We start from the raw sequence: 12,521 nt of genomic DNA on the forward strand, positions 1-12,521 counted from the left end.
GGCCAGCTGTTGTTGTTATTAATTGTCACTGCTGCTGCTAAAAGGCCTCCTAGACGGGCTTCTCCCCAAATCTCGGTAGAAAAGACAATTGGCTCCCCTGTGTGGGGACCTGCAAAAGCACCGCCGGCCCTCCGTACCTGTCAGGCGTTCTTGCCTCCGGCTGCATCTACTTAAAAAAACTCTCTAGCCCCTGGGCGAGATGATGTGGCGGGGGCGGGGTGGTGGTATAGAGGACCCGGAGGCTTACCAAGCTCCGGCTGGCCTTTCTCTTACTCAGCCCTCCCCTCACTCTCTCCCAGCAGGGCTCATCACACACCCACTCCCTCTCACACTTAGAGGGACTTCGAAGACCGGAAGGGAGGCGGGATCCCAACGAGGCCTTCCGGTTTCCCAGGCCCTGCGCCCTCAGCGGAAGGGAAGCTGCCGGAGGGCAGGGACGTTTCCCTTTTGGCTTTCTATCCCGAGGGGGAGGGAAGCTGGAGAACTACCTGCTGGGGAACGGAAATCGCTTCGGACTCCCGGAACAATGGAAAGCCTTTGGAATTCGGGATTGAGCGCATTTGAAAGGCCGACTCAGTTGAATTGTATCCACACCTGGCAAAATTTGCTAGAATTGAAAAGCGGGCTCAAAGCAAACCCTGAGCTCTCCCCAGGGCCTCTCTTATCCCCCCTCCCCCCACCCCGTCCTCTTATCTCTTTCTTCACCCATATTTGGAGAAGGAAAGGAAGAAAACAATTTCCTGCTCCCACCCCTCCCCTTCCCCTCTGCCTCCTTCTCTCCATCTCTGGCTGGGAGAGCATCCATAGGCTTCACAGCTGGAGGCGGAGCACTTCCTTAGGGAACACTTTGTGTATAAAGGAATGTTCGCTGTCCTCCTCAGGACAGATGGAGTTAAATGAAAGGCGCCCAGGCTGCTGGTTGCTAGCTAGGATGAGGGGAGGGGAGAGGGGAGAGCTTGAAGATTCCCTCCCCCTCTTCCTGCCCAGCGCAGGAGCAGGACTGGCCCTGTAGAGGAAGGACCCAGGTTCAGATCCTGACTCCCACCCTTGCTACCTCGGGGGTTTGGAGCCAGGTTCTAATCCATAAAATAATGGGTTTAAACTGGGGAGCCTCTGAGGTTCGTCCATCCCTCCGTCTCTGTTCTGATCTTAGGATCTGTCCTACCTTGTATGAAGTATGAGGCCAGAAATAAACCAGCCCTAACTGACAGAGGCCTCCAGCAATCAATCAAGTAAACAGGTTACGGATTTCCTCTATGCCAGGCACAGTGCTAAGTGCTGGGGATACAAAAAGGCAAAAGGCAGGCCCTAAAGATGCTTCAGGATGTGCTTGACCCTTATGGCTTGGGACTAAAGTTGGTTCAGCCACAAAGCGGAAACTTGAAACGAAAGGAAATCATAACTGGCAACTGCCAAACTTTAATTCCTTAGCCAGCCATCAGACCCATCCTTCTTTATGCTGTGAATACAATGAGCAGAAGATGAAAAAAGGAAATGCTTTATGGTGCATGTCCAGGCTCAGACGGTCCATCGAACATACAAATAGGAGGGTACCAAATTCCAGAAGGTCATTGCTGGAGAGGGAGCTTACAAATAAGCAGGCCTAATTCTTTGATTAGTTTGACACATGAGCAAACTGAGACACAGGATGGCTTAGCAGTTGCTCAAGATCCCCAGTTAGTATCAGGGCTGGAACTCAAATGCTCCAGACTAGAACAAGCTGTCCTCCTTGTTCCAATCACCTTTTGGACATTTCAGAGCAGATGTCCCAAACTAAACTTCTTGTCTTTCCCCAAATCCTCCCCTTACCCAACTTTCACTGTTTTTATACTGTCAGCATGGAGATCTAGAAATCCCCAGTTATTTAGTTTGAGTGTAGAAACTCCAGGATTTGACCTTGTCACAGGAGAGGTTTCCCCCTGAGGGAAGGTCCCTCTTCACCAGACAGTGAACTTCCTGGTAGTTTGGGTGGGAACAGCTAATCCCATCCATATAAGCATCCCTTTTGTCCCAATGGTTTCTCCCCCTAGGCTAAGGTCCACGACCAAGGTGACCCAGCCCTGGGCTGAGTCTTTCCCTTTTGTGTCCATTGTAAGGCATCAGCCCCTCACTATTAATTCCTGTCTGGAACTCTTCATTTTCCTTTCTTACCATTGTAAAGTCAATCTTTTGATTGTCCCTCTAATCTGTCCCTCTAATCCTAAAGCCCCCAGGTTACCTAGAGTGGTATATAGGTTCCCCAAGTTCTTTTGTTCCTCGGAGTCCATCCTGAGTTGGTGGCCCTCCCAGGGGCTAGTGACCAGAGCATCTTGACTCTGTGCAGTCTTGGGAAACAGCTCTGTTGTCGTATTAGTAGGGCGAACCCCTTTTCCCTTGATTAAAGGGTGATTTTTGACTAATAGTTCTGTGTTTTTTCTAGTTGACAATACCAAACACTTTCCCCTCTCTATAGATTTCAGTGTGTTCCCAATTAGTCCATGGAATTGCTTGTGTGTGCCTGCAAGTGATAGATTTTGCATTAGATGATTTGTGCTCCCACTCTAGCTGTATGGCCTTGTACAAGTCATCAAACTTTCCTGAGCTTTGGTTCTTTGCCTGTGAGAAGCGACTGGCTGACCACCATGTTCCTTTCAACTTCCATATTTGTGGCTTCATAAGTCATGCTCTTAATATCTCTTTTAGTTAGATTTTTTTTTTGCTTTTGCTTTGTCTGTGATCATGATCTAATTCAAAAAGACACTGAGGAAAACTACCTTTTGTTAAAAAGAACGACAGCCAATGAAATAATATCAATACTGAACATACATACGCCAAATGGCATAACATCTACATTTTTGAAGGAATAGTTAAATGAGTTACAGAAAGAAATAGACAGTAAAATGATACTAGTGGGGGACCTCATTAATGCTCAGATCTAAATAAATCTATAAGAGAGACAAGAAAGAAGTTAAAGAATTTAATACAATTCTAGGAAAGCTAGATATGAGAGTTTCACAGAGATTATTGAATGAATGACAATAGAAAGGTGTATCTCTTGTTAGTTATACATGGAAACTTCAGAAAAATCGACTAAGCATTTGAGTATTAAAAATATCACAAACAAAAGCAGAAAAACAGTAATATTAAGTGCACCCTTTTCAGACCACAATACAATAAAAATTGCAGTCAATAAATATCCTTGGAAGCAAAGATTAAAAAATAATTGGAAAAAAATGGAAACTACATAATTTGATCCTAAAGAATGAATGGATCAAAGAACAAATTATTTGAAGCAATCAATAATTGTATTAAAGATAATAACATGATAATATACCAAAATTTGAGGGATACAGCGAGAGCAGTTCTTGGGGGGGAAATGTTCTCTCTAAATGCTTATAACCAATAAAAGAAAGAACAGATCAATGAATTGGGCATGTAGATTTTAAAAAATTCGATAAAGAACAAATTAAAAATCCTTGAACTAATACATAAAAGTGAGATGTGGCTTTATGAAAAAAATCAATTATATAAACCATCGGCTAACTTGATTTTTTAGAGAAAGAAGAAAACCAAATTACCAGCACTAAAAATGAAAAGAATGAACCAATGAAGCTAAAATGAGCTTTAAAAAAATGCTCCACCAATGGAAATGAAATGGAAGCAAATATTAAGAGCTATTTTGCCAACTACATACCAATAAAACTGACAATCTAAATGAAATAGATGGATATTTATAAAAATATAAACTACTAAGATTAACTGAAGAGGAAACAATACTTAAATATTCTTATCTTTAAAAAAAGAAATTAAACAAGCCATAAATGAACTTGCTAAGAAATAAACCCAGGGACCAGATGGATTTATAAATGAATACTACCAAACATTTAAAAAACAAGTGATCTCAATATTATATAAATTGTTTGGGAAAATAGGTAAAGACAAAATCCCATCAAATTCCTTCTATGACACAAATGTGGTTTTTGATGCCTTAAACCAGGGAGGGCAAAACTAGAAAGAAAAACTATAGTACAATTTCTCTAGTGAATATTAATGCAAAAACAATTTAATAAAATACAAACAAGGACATTTCAGCAATAATCACAAATATCATATACTATGACTAAGTAGGATTTATGCTAGGAATACTGGTTTAATATCAGAAAAACCATGAGCATATTTGACCATATCAATAACAAAAACAATAAAAATCACATAGTCTTCTTGATAGATGGAAGAAAAGCTTTTGATAAAATATGCCCATTCCTAATAAAAACACTAGAAAGAAATAAATGGAGCTTTTCTTAAAATGATAAGTAATAACTGCCAAAAACATAGAGCAAAAATTATCATGAAAATAAATTAGAAGCTTTCCCAATAAGATCAGGAGTGAAACAAGGATAGCCATCATCACCACCATTATTCAATATTATACTAGAAATTTTAGATATATCAATAAATCAAAAAGAAATTGAAGAATAAAAATAGGCAATGAGGAAATAAAACCATTACCTTTCATAGATAATATGGTGGTATAGTTAGAGAACCCTAAAGAATCAACTAAAAAACTGATCAAAACAATGAGCAACTTAGCAAAGTTGCAAGATATAAAATAAACCCACACGACTCATCATTATTTATATAAATTGCCAGCAAAACTCAGCAGGAAGAGATGAGAAAAGAAATTCCATTTAAAACAACTGCAGATGGTATAAAATATTTGAACGTCTACCTGCCAAGCACACAGAGGAACTATATAAACATTATTACAAAATGCTTTTCATAAAAAAAAAAAGATCTAAACAGTTGGAGAAATGTTTATTGCTCAGAGGTATGCTGCGTGAATATAATAAAAATGACAATTATATCTAAAGTATTTCATTTGTTCAATTCCATACCAATAAAACTACAAAAGAATTATTTTATAGAACTAGGAAAAATAATAAATTCATCTATAGGAATAAAAGAAGATAAAGGAAATCAATGAATAAAAATAAGGAAGGCAGTCTAACAGAACCAGATCTCAAATTGTACTACAAATCAGTAATCATAGAAACAGTCTATTACTGGATAAAAAAGAGAGAGATTGATGAATAAAATTAGATAGCTAGTATATAGAAGTAAATTATGTTAGTTATCTAGCACTGGATAGACTCAAAGAGCCAAGCTTTTCGAGCAAGAATTCACTGTCTTACAAAAATTGCTGTAAAAACTGGAAAGCATTTGGCAGGAAGTAGGTATATAGACCAATAACTCATAGCACATGCCAAGAGAAGGTCAAAATAGGTACACGATTTAGACGTAAAAGGAAATAGATATCATAAGCAAATTAGGGAATTGTGGAAAATGTTGTCTGTCAGATTTATAGATAAGGAGGAAATTTATGAACAAGTAAGATTAAGAGAATCACAAGAAGAAAAATTGATCATTTTGATTATTTTCAATTAAAAGGGTTTTTGCACACAAACAAAACCAATGCAGCTAAAATTAAAAGGAAAGAAGAAAATTGAGGGGAGCTGGTTTAGAGTAAGTTTCTCTGATAAAGGCTTCAATTCTCAAATATATAAGGAACTGAGTCAAATTTGTAAAAGTAAGAGATAGTTCCCAATGGATAAATGGCCCAAGGATATGAATTGGAAGTTTTCAGAAGAAATCAAAGATATTAATAATTATATGAAGAAAGCTCTAAATCACCAATAAATTAAAGAAATGTCGATTAAAACAACTCTGAGGTACCACCTCATATGTATCAGACTAGCAAATATGACAGAAAAGAAAAATAACAAATACTGGAGAAAATGTAAAATGGGAACTCTAATCCACTGTGTGTAGACTTGTATATGTCCAATCATCCTGGGGAACAATGTTAAACCATGCCCAAAGGTCTATAAACTGTATCTATCCTTTGATCCAACAAAACGCTACTGTATCTACATCTCAAAGAGATCAAGGGAAAAGGAAAAAATACATAGAAAAATGTTGATGGCACAAGTTGTTGGGTTGTGGTTTTTGGTTGTTTTTTTTTTTTTTGCGATGGCAAAAACCTGGAAAATGTCTGGGGAGCTGCATCATTTGGGGGAATGCCTGGAAAGGCTGTAGCCCTTAACTGATAAAACACCATTGGGCTCAGGCCACAATGGATTTCTTTTGAATCTCCACCTGCCCTCGTGTTTCAGTGAACGAGCTCCAGCTCCCTAGTAGAATCGATGCTCCCAGTGCTTAATACAGTGCCCGGCACATAGTTGATGCTTAAATACTTTTTAACTTATTAATTGGTTTTAGACCAATTAATCAGAGAGTGGATGGTTCTGAAATTAGGATGAAATTCCAGAGAGACAAAATGGAAGGGACACCAAAAAGCATATATATGCCTACTAATGAGATCAGAGCTCTTGGATTGCAACAATAAAAGGAAACAAGAGGGTCAGGATGGACCACAAGCTGAAAGGAAAGTGCATTGAGGGGGGTCAGAGAGGTTAAATGACTTACCCAGAGTATCTGAGGCAGGATCTGAACTTGGGTCTTCCTGTCTCTTGTTCTAATGCCTTACTGATTGTACTCACTACCCAGCAGCCTTGGTCAATATGATTAATTTAGTTTTAATCAATATATTTTAAAGAGATCACTTTTAATTATTAATCCAATATTAAAATAATTATATTTATTCATCCAACAATATTAACACTCTCCAAATATTAATTCAAATGTTAATAACCCTTTAGGATGATATGGCTTTAAGGATCACAAAGTCCTTTATATGTGTTATCTCATTTGATCCTAGATGATTCCACAATGGTTAGAGCACCAGATCCACAGTCAGGAAGACCTGAGTTCAAGTTCAGCCTCAATCACTTACTGGCTGTAGGACCTTGGACAAGTCACTTAATCTCTGCCTGCCTTAGTTTTTCATTTGTCAAACAAGGATAAGAATAAGCACAAGCCTCTCAAGGTTTTAAGGTCGATTAAACGAGAAGATATATGTCAAAGTTCTTTGCAAACTTTAAAACACCATAAAAGTTCTAGATATTATTATTATTATTATCCTCTCAATAACCACAACACAGGATCTATCGTGTCCCCTTCTGAAATATCAGGAAACTGAGTCTCCGGGAGAGTAAGGACCCAGCTCAGGATCACACAATTTACTACTGTTTGGGTCTTCCTAAGCCAAGTCTCCAGCCACTGTCCCACACTACTTAAGTGGGCTAGCAAAAAGTTCTGCAATCAGTCACAGCATTGGTTGTGGAGACTTAGAATGGGAACAAAGAGGAAAAGTGAAGAGAAGCGGAAGGTTCTCTTTCCAGACTGGGGGTGACCCTCAGAGTCCGCCGGGGCTTTGGGGGAGAGAGTTCTCCAGGCAGAGAGAGGTCACTAAGAGGGAGCTGAGGCCAACAGAAGCTGGGAACAGGGTGCCTAAATGCCCCTCACAAGGAGATAAAAAACCAGAAGGGAGTCCCGGGGAGATCCGGAAGCAATCCCTAGACTTCCCTGGGCAGCGCCAAGGAGGCTCCGTCCTCTCTGGGCCTGACTGCATGGCCCCCTCGGGCCCACTCACTGCTCAAAGCTTCCAAGAAGATCTTTTGGGCCGCCTTAATGACTACAGTAAAAAAAGTGGTAGATCTGAGGCCCCAAAGACCTGAATTCCAATCCTGCTTGTGACATGGACCAAGTGAACCCGGGAAATCATTGACGCTCTTCCGGTACCACGAGCAGTTCCCCAGGCCTGGCTTCCCAATTCACAGAACCCAGTTCAGAGTCTCTGAGCTGGGGGAGCTGCCCTCAGCACCAACGGAGTGAGCTTCGGATTCGGGAGTTCTCAAGGTGGACCAAAGCAGCTCTCTCTGCTAGTGCAGAGGGATGAGTGCGAAGCGTACCTCCAGGATGTCTCGAGGGCTGCTTCCTGAGATCCAGAGACCCTCATCTTTGATCTGCGTCCAGGAGCCGTGGGGGGGGGGGGGGGGGGGGGGGAGACTCGGCCGGAAGCCTTGACTGCAGCTGCTAGACTGCTCCCATCTTCCTCCCTCTGGTGGATGGCCACTGCGCCCTCTCCTGCCGCTCCCGGGGATCCTGGCGCCATCTTGCTTGGGTGGCGCCGCACTGCAGGTCCGGGTGCTTCGGGCCGCCGAAATGGCTGCGGAGCCATCTCCACAGTAAACAAGGCTCTTTGGCCAGATGCCCCCTCGCAGCCGGCGTGTTTCTGCCCGGGCCGCACCCAGGCAACTCCGGAAGGCAGTCAAGGGGAATCGTGCAAGCGTCTGGGGAGCGCCTGCGCCGGCCCGACGGGAGCCCAAAGCAGCGGGGCTGGGATAGCTGACGCAGGAGCCACTGAACCCTAAAAGTGTCAGAGCTGTCTGAAGTGGCCATGCTGTCTTCTGAAGTGCGCTTTCGTGTAGACAAGTCGGGGCTGACCACAAAGAAAAGTGAAAACAGATTCGGAGCCGGCATGGAGGGGACACAATGGGAAACAAATGGGGGGCGGGGCCAGAGGGGCGCAGCCTGGCTTCCCATGCCCGCTCTTGTCTCAGCCTGGCCAGCAGCAGGAATGGAATGAAATCATTCCACAGGAGGCCAGTTTGCCTTCTCACCCCGGGGATGCGAGAAGCCCGGAGGCCTTCCCAGAGGACGTCCTGTGCTTTTTAACAGCTAACTCAGCTCATGTTTGCCCGCTCCAGAGAGCCCAGAGAGCTCTGGACGCTGATGGCATGCTCTCTGCCCGCAGGGATCTAAAAATACTCTGTGGCAGGCGAGCTCACTCCATCTTGGTGGAGAACTTCAGGCCTTGGGTAGCCCCTGCAGAGGGTCCCTGGGGCCATAGAAAATCCCAGAGAGAAGGACTTGGCCTTCTTGGGGTTCCCACTGCCTCTCCCCATCCCACACCGTGCATCGACAACAAGAGAGAGCAGAGAGAACACGAATCACTTCAGGCCTCTCCCAGGAAAAGCATCTCTTCATTTATGGTGTCTCCATTTTATCCAAGTAAAGGATTTAGAAAAATGCCTACTATGTGCCCCACTGGGAGAGACCAAGACAAAAAGGGAAAAGACGGTCCTGAAGAAGCTTCCACGTCTGCTATCATGTCCAAGGAGAAGTGAGCCATAACAAAATCAAAACAGCGCCATTTGGAGAAGGGGAGAACGTACCATCTCAGGCCTCTAGGAAGAGATTTCATCAGGAGAAGATGAGGAAAAGGCACTCTACAGAGGGAGGAAGCCTTCCAGTCCTTCCTGACTGTGATCAGTTGGCGGTTGGGCCCCAGAGGCTGGTGCATAGGGAGGGCTTCATTTCCATTCAATGTGCATTGTATTAACTCTGGCTTCCATCAAAGACCCCTAGAGGCTAGCAATCAGTTCTGGGTGGGTGTCACCAGGCATTAGACACATAGAATCTTGCCTGGCCTTCTAAAACTTAGGGCTATAAAGACTTTCTAGGTCAATCTAGTCAACTGTAGAATTGAAAATCTGTTACCCTAAAAAAGAACTACATTTCCCGGGAGCCCACTGACTTCCTGTCCTTACCTACTTCCTGGAGACAGAGAATATTAGCGATTGGGCAGTCCTCTTGGGCCTCTTTCTTGGACCCATTGGTGGCATTGGTAAGCTAAGTGCCAGAATTTTGAAATGGCTAATCAGCCATGGACAAGTGTCTTTAGTTTGTATTCTCTTTATTCCTTGATTTCCAATGATCATTAATAAACCTCCTAAAATATATAATTTTTATTATTGCACATTAATTTTTAATTTTACACAACCCCACTCGTTTTTATAAAAATTGTGCAGTGACTTCCCCAAGTTCAAATAGGCATTGAGGAGAAGCATCAACATTTGATTCCAAGCCCATGGATTCTAATCGAATTATTCCCACCCCAATCCCATGCTGCCCTGTGCCCCCTCCCCCCAGTCCATCAGTTCTCTTATTTGGAGGTGTCCAGCATGTTTCATCTTGAAATCCTCTGGAATCCTGGATGGGCATTGATCAGAGTTCCTAAGTCTTTCAGAGTGATTGTCTTTACAATATTGCTCTTACTCTATAAATTGTTCTTCTGGATTTACTCATTTGATATTATATCCGTTCATACAAGTCTCGAGATTTTATGAAACCATCTCCTTCATCATTTCTTACAGCATCCCATCACATTCATACAACACAACTGGTTCAGCCATTCCCTTTCAGGATCTAGAGGAATCTCTATATTTTCTCTGTTGACCCATCTGATACCAGAACTGTGCCACTAACGCTGCCCTCAAGGAACCGACAGAGGATGAACTTGCACTCTAATGCCCTTTGACAGCTACACAAATTCCATCCACCTGGGTGAGAGCTCACTAGATAGTAAATGGAAATGTCTGGAAGCAGGAGAGGCATTTGTGCCAGGAACATACTGTCTGAGCCTATTGGAAAAGATTGGAACGTTCTGATGACTGTAACAGCTGTTTCTATTTGAATTCAATGCAAAAGATAAGAATAAGAGAATGAGGAATTCCCCAATTGATAAATGGTCAAAGGATATGAATAGGCAATTCTCAGATGAAGAAATTAGAACTATCTTTAGTCATATGAAAAAATGTACCAAATTGCTATTAATTAGAGAAATGCAAAGTAAAATAACCCAAGGTACCCCCTTATACCTGACAAACTGGCTAACAGGACAAAAAAGGGAAATGCTGAATGTTGGAGGGGAAGAGAGAAAACCGGGACACCAACACACTATTGGTTCAGCTGTGAACTCATACAACCGTTCTGGAGTGGAATCATAGAACCCTGGCCAAAGGACCATAAAACTGTGCACACCCTTTGACGACTGTCAAAGGTCTGTCATCCAAAAAAAGATTGAAGATGGGGGAAGGGCCTCCTTGTTCAAAAATCCTTAGAGCAGTTCTTTTTGTGATGGTAAAGAACTGGAAAGTGGACAAATATCCATTAATTGGGGAATGGTGGAACAAGCCATGGTAGATGATTGCGATGGAATACTATTGTGCCATAAAGAATGACAAACAAGATGATCACAAAAAATCGTGGAAAGACTTCTTTGAAGGATACAAAGTGAAGTGAACAGACCCAGGAGAACACTGTATACAGTAATGGATATGACGATCATCTGTGAATGACTTAACTGTTATCAACAAGGCAAGGATCTAGGACCACTCCAAGGGAATCATAATGAAAAAGGCTCTCCACTGCAGTGGAAGGATTGATAGGCTCTGGGGGCAGATTGAAACATACCGTTCTTTACTTTATTTCCTCCATGAATTTTTCTCTAGTGTATACGATATTTGTCTTGCTTCACATGATGCACATAAAAATATATATATTGTATGATAACATATATACAACCCATTTCATATTACTTGCCCTCTTGGGGAGAGGGAAAGGGTAGGAGAAAGGAAGAGAACATGGATTGCAAAATATTAGAAAACAATGATTAAAAATTATATCAACATATAATTTGGGAAAATAGTTTTTAAAATATGAGTCAAAATAAAGCAGAAAAATGTAACACATAAACAATAACACCTTAATGCCTGCAAAGATGTTACAAATGTCATTTCAAATTATGTAGGAAATGAAGCCTTTGTGGTCTTGAATTTGATGACTTCAAACGATGAGTCTGGAGGAAGAATAAACTCCATACCAACCTCTCCCATTTCAAATGTATTCTAGGAGGTCACTGTCTCTTGTCATTCTTAATGAATGCTACTAATATGATATTTTCCTCACCTGGAAGGCTGGGATTTTGAGTGTCCCAAATAAAGTAAAAATTCAAAGAAGAAACAAGAGCCCTAGCAAAAATGAGATGGAACATGGCACTCCCATTTACCATGTATTTTTTCTCTAAACCAGGTGCCTAATTTCCTTTGGGCTCCCTCCTGTTCATGTAGGGGTCTATTGCATTTGCACATGGTTCTCCTGTGTATGGTTTCGTGTTTCATAAAAATTAATAAAAATAGAACTTGTGCTACTATTAATTCAAATTGGACCAACAACAAATTTTGGGAAATTGATCCCTTTTTCCCCTGGGGCTAAGGGGTTCAAGACCAAATGGTAGCAGTTACAAGGAAGAAAATAGATTTGTGATGTTATGAAAAACCTTTGAATGATTAATAAAGAAGAAAAACTTAGCATTTTAAGGTTCTCAAAACACTTAAGATGTATTCATCAAATTCATTTCTGACAAAGAATATGTAATAATTCCTATCATTAGGAATTAATAATACCTATCATTATTTCCATTTTACAGATGAAGAAACTGAGTCAGAGAGGTCAAATGATCTGCCCATGGTCACACAGTTAATAGGTGCCTGAAGTGGAATTTTAAATCAGGCTTTCAAGACTCCCAGGCATGCACTCTCTCTACAGCACACTCTAAGTTCCTTTTAGATTTCTCCTCTGGTGAAGTGGGCTATCCTGAGAAGTGGTGTGATCGGCCTCACTGGAGGTCTTCAAACAAAGCCTGGGTGGTTACTGTGAGATATAGCACGGCAAGGATTCGATTTTTTGTGGGATGTGTAGGACCAGATGGTTCCGAGGTCTACGGTTCATTTTCTGGT

General features: G+C 41.7%; 1 protein-coding gene across 1 annotated transcript in view; it reads right to left on the minus strand.

Moving 5' to 3' along the window:
* The window catches only part of SUGCT (succinyl-CoA:glutarate-CoA transferase), a 488,805-nt gene that overhangs the window by 28,188 nt on the left and 448,096 nt on the right, over positions 1–12,521 (minus strand). The window lies entirely within an intron of this gene.

Source organism: Monodelphis domestica, chromosome 7 (assembly GCF_027887165.1).
Source record: "Monodelphis domestica isolate mMonDom1 chromosome 7, mMonDom1.pri, whole genome shotgun sequence".
NCBI classification, from domain to species: domain Eukaryota; kingdom Metazoa; phylum Chordata; class Mammalia; order Didelphimorphia; family Didelphidae; genus Monodelphis; species Monodelphis domestica.